The 5,052-nt window shown below is 42.2% G+C and overlaps 1 non-coding gene across 1 annotated transcript; it reads left to right on the top strand.

Annotated features, from left to right (window-relative positions):
* Positions 1-3,918: 3,918 nt before the first annotated feature.
* Positions 3,919-3,990, top strand: trnaq-uug (transfer RNA glutamine (anticodon UUG)). Its single transcript has one exon. It is a non-coding gene; the product is annotated as a tRNA-Gln (tRNA).
* Positions 3,991-5,052: the final 1,062 nt, after the last annotated feature.

The following is a 5,052-nucleotide window of genomic DNA, read 5'->3' as shown; positions in this document are numbered from 1 at the left end:
TCCTGACCAGGGGCCTGTAGTGAGGTAAAGGTAACTTCTGGTTAAGTTAACACAGAATGAGTAGTAAACGTCCTAATAGAGGAGCCCTATGGCTTCATTCTCCGAGGAAAACAAAGCCATAGAGCTCTTCTATTAGGAGGTTTACCACTTACTCCGAGTTAACTTAACCAGAAGTTGCCGGAATAAGCCAGTTACCTCGCCTTGTAGTACAGCCCTTTGCTCTTTCACACGCGCTACATTTAGACCTTCCCAATCCAGATTCAAAAGGCATGAGAGTCACGATCTGGATTCACCGAATGATGTATGACAAGAGGTGTTTTGAACACTGAAACTGTCTGTTGGAACACGGCAGAAACTTTTTCTTGTCTTTTTTGTTGGTTTTTGTTTTTGTTTTTTGTTTTTTCACACAAACACCACAGATGGTAGCAGAAAGATTCTGACTTGTAGTTCATCTTTTAATGTACTAAACCAGTCCCAAACAATAAGGATCATAAAAGAAGATCGTAAAAGGAAAAGTTCTGAGAACACTAGCGTATTTATAGTTTACGTTAGCAATGGTGCAAATCTGTTCAAAGTATTTCACCAAAAAAAAAAAAAAAATGACAGGCCAGGAGTGGGGTGTTAGTGAGACTGGACAAGACAGAAGACAGAATTACCTTGAGAGGATAATTAAAAAGGAAGGATATCAAGCCTATCATCTTCCTCACCCTAAATAGTTTGCCTGCTTTACCTGCTTTCTCTGTCTCACATTCTGACACATCCTCTCTCCCCTGTTCTTCACTCACATTATGTTTCAAAGGAAGAAAAAAATGTGATTAAAAATGACAAATATTCAGAACTCTCTCATTCTCACTTCAGTTAACAGATTCTACGGACTGGCTGCAGTGTGTCTGGGGCTGTTGTGTATTCTCCTGCAGGTTATCGTTCTAGCATTATGTGTCAAAAGACACCAGTTACAAACTGCCCATAGAATGAGATAAATTACAAAGCAATTTCACCAATGTAACCAGACAGAGACCAGTTACAAACCAGTTTTAAAAATCCAGGCAAAGAAAGAGACCAGCTCCAGATCCATAATCACTGAGTGTGTCAGTACTTCTGCCAGGACTGGGGAATTTGGCCGCCCTGCTGGCCATTCTGTGTATTGTCATGCCTTGTGCTTTTTGTTTGTGTTTTGGTACTGCCATGTGCTTCTGTTTGTTCCTGTGTACTCCTGTCCCCACCCCCCACCTGATCCCTGTTATTACCTGGTTTGTCTCATCCAATAGTCTGTCTCTGCTGTTAATTGTTCTGTGCATTTAAGTCTTGTGTTTGTACCTGTTCTTTGCGGGATTGTGCCTGTTATTCCCTGTGCCTGTCCTCGTGAGGTCCTGCCTTTGGGGTTGGAAATTAGTTTTTGGGGTTTTTTGACTGCCAATATGGATTTGTAGCCTTGTGGATTACTGGCTTTGACTTTGATTGAATTAATTCTGACCGACCTTTTGCTTTACGTATTGGATTTGTTTGCTCTGTGAACCTTTTGGTTTTGACCCTGGACCAGCCATTCTGAGGTCGCTTGATTTTTCTAATAAACCTGATTTTTTTTTTTTTTTTTTTTTTTTTTCCCCTACTGGGCCTGCAACTGGGTCTTGGCCTGTCAACTCTTACAACGTGGCCGTAAACATGTCGATGTTAGAGAAGGAGAGATCTCTTGATTTGAGCGAGTACATATTCCTTTAATAGTTTTGTATTAGTCTAGTCCTTATGTAATGAGTGAGAGCGTTCTGTCATATGTACAGAGAACTGTGTTTTTTTTTCCTTCAGTGTGTTTTTATTTCTTTTTCTCTTATACAAAAGAGTGACTGAAGGGTCATGATATGAGAATTATCTGTCAATCACCAGCCTGATGTACTGCCATGTATTGTGGAAGTTACGGGGTGGTGCCAAGAATTAATAAAAAACATTTCTGAGACCCAGTTCATGGTTCCCATGTCTGCTCCGTTAAACCATTACCATTCCTTAGCTGAACCATATACGCTCTGGATGAGAATAAGCAAAAACATATTCTCGCTCATATGTGAGGGAGCTCATAGACAGCCCAGTCCACATTGTTTTAGGATTAATGTTTGACTCCTGGTTGTGATGTCACTCCATACCACCAACCAATCTTATGTCTAGATCACAAGGTACGTAAAGTGATTATGTTTAAGAAGAAGGGAGAAGCTTACACTGGCTGTGCAATGTATTTTGTTGATTTTCGGAATTGCATGTCAGCAACCACACTTGGATGTTTAGCATGGCAAACAGTGAAGAGTTGTCATAACCTATGTCTGCATTTATTCTGTAACATTTGTTTTTCTATACAAACCTAACTAACCATCCAGTCACTCTGTTTGCTGAATTCGACAAGTTAGCACTACCTTTGTGTCCAGACACAGGCTGCTTTGACTACATATGCAGACAATACAAACACAGGGTAATGACCTAGACACTGTTACAGTTCAGTTGTAACCACAGTACAGTACTTTTGTGTGAATGACATATTATCCATGTGTGTTTATCACTGTGCAACAGTTCACTCTTTAAAAAAAAAAAAAACAGTTCCTGGAAGTTTGCAGTAGTTGCGGTTGATGTTTAATGACATTTTCTAATGTCTGCAAATAATGGTCAAAACAAGAGACACAAACGAGAAATGTCTTTTGGGAAATTGAATAAATTTGTCATTTTAGACAGTAAGGGCTCCAATCACTGCTCCTCTTCCCAGCACTGTTCAGCACTATCTTCTCTGTTAGTGGGTGAAGCTTCTCTTTACCCTGTGTAATGACATTAAAAGACTAAGTTGAAAACTGTTGTACTCGCATTATGCACAATTAATAGGCCCATACAGCTCTAAAAGTGCCCTCAGTTTAGATGTAGGCTAGTACGAAGGGAGAACTCTGTGCAGCATATAGTCTAAGCTTGGTCTGCCGAAGCGTTTCCTTCTGGTGTCTTGTCAATATTTCAATGCAACTGTGAATCAGGGGACATTACAGAGGCACACTGACAAGGAAAATAATTTCAGTCAACTACTGTCATTAGCGAGTGAGCAAAGCAATGAATTGAAAGTATTCATTTCCGCCTCCAAATAAACATCACACAACATAATAAATGAACTCACTGAACAAAATATACAGAGAAAGCTTGTCCAGTTTACTCACCAACAACAAGGGGACTCTGATGTACGCCATAATACTTGATGAGACACGGGACATTGCAGGCCACGAACAGCTGTCTCGTTCCATCCACTGGGTGTCGGACTGTTTTGAAGTACACAAGGACTTCATTGGCCTCTATGCTTGCCCAAGAGCCGATACTGAGTCCATCACACACACAGTCTTGGACATCTCAGCCAGGTGCGGTTTCAAGATTGGTGACATGAGGGGGCAGACCTACAGCAGGATGTCTGTCCTTCATGGCAAACTGTCTGGTGTGGCAAAAAAAAACCAAAGATAGGGCCCTCTCCATCCGCGGTGTCAGTCACAGTCGGAACCTGATCCTTCAGGAGGTTGGCACAGACTGTGCCATTGTCCGGAATGCCCTCACCCTAGTCCATGACATCCATGATTTGATTTCATCTTCTCTGAAACGCCTATACATCTCTCACACCATCTATGCCTCTCTCTCCGTTCCACCACCAGCTGGAGGCCTGAAAACCCCCGTATCCAACAAGCTGGACTGCATAAACAGGCACCATAAAAGCACTATTGGACAACTATGATGCAGTGCAAGACTCTCTGGAGGAAGTGGCAAATATGGTATGGCAACACAGAGGCAGCACGGAGGACGCCAAGACTGCACACTCAGATGTCTAGATTTCTTCCTCAGCCTGCGGGTATGTTTATGGCTGTCCATGGACTTAACATGAAAAATGCTCACTGTTGGTGTGAATAAGTTGTAAGTGGTTCCATGGTGTAATGGTTAGCACTCTGGACTTTGAATCCAGCGATCTGAGTTCAAATCTTGGTGGAACCTTTGTGTCCTTTTATAGTGATGAGTATCCACGCCTGTCATGCGGGAGAACAGGGCTCAATTTGCCAACGGGGAAACAGCTGTGCCTTTTGGGGCAGCTGTGGCCTAATGGTTAGAGAAGTGGAAGTGGGTTCAATCCCCAGGCCCGGCAGGAAAAATGTGGGGGAGTGGGGAGTGGGTGAACAGTGCTTTCCCCTCCCACAACATCCATGGCTGAAGTGCCCTTGAGCAAGGCACTTATTAAACCCCCAACTGCCCCTCAGTCGCAGGTGTGCTGCCCACTGCTCCTGCTCCTGGCCTAGGATGTCTCGGAGTATAACAGAGACGATGAACAACTGTTAGGTGCGCAGCACACATCAAAACTGACAAGCCAGAGAGCCGTTACGCAAACACAGTGACCCTCATTTACGAAGCAAACGTACGACGGAAATCTGGGCGTATGGTCATTTCGGTATTTATCGATGCGGATGTGAGCGGAGGCTTTGATTGAATCTTACGTCAAATGTCAAGTCGTGTACGCAAGTTTTCGAGTCAGCATGGGCTTACGGTGCACCATAGTAAATCCGTCAGAGAATTGTTATTAGACCATATATTCTGACTGGCATCTAAGCATGTGCAACCACTTTTTCATCACTAAAAAATATGAAGCCTATGGCAATATATATATATATATATATATATATATATATATATATATTGTAAAGGCCTACATTGACTATGTGTCATATTTCTAAAATGAATGTGTTTTCATATTGTTTGCAGTTAACGGGGTTAATAGTCTTTTGGTGTAAAATGAATTTGTCTTTCATTTTGAAATAGCCTACTTGTTAGGCTAGGCAACTGGTGACATAATTAGAAGCAATAAATATAAAGCAATTAAAAGCAATGGGTAGACTAACCAATTTGCAGTGTGATAGGTTAAATGTTTATTCAGTCACCTAAACAAAAGCTTTGACAGTCATCAAATCTCAGCAATGGCAGACCTGGCTCTGTTAGAAGACCTTCAAGTGCGCGTAGTACGCGAAAGGGTTTTTCGGGACCACAGGGATCGTTTTATGGAGAGTG

The sequence above is a fragment of the Chanos chanos genome, chromosome 11, assembly GCF_902362185.1.
Source record: "Chanos chanos chromosome 11, fChaCha1.1, whole genome shotgun sequence".
Classification (NCBI taxonomy): domain Eukaryota; kingdom Metazoa; phylum Chordata; class Actinopteri; order Gonorynchiformes; family Chanidae; genus Chanos; species Chanos chanos.
Note: the sequence above shows the minus strand (reverse complement) of the source record. Positions and strands in the feature narration are given on the sequence as shown.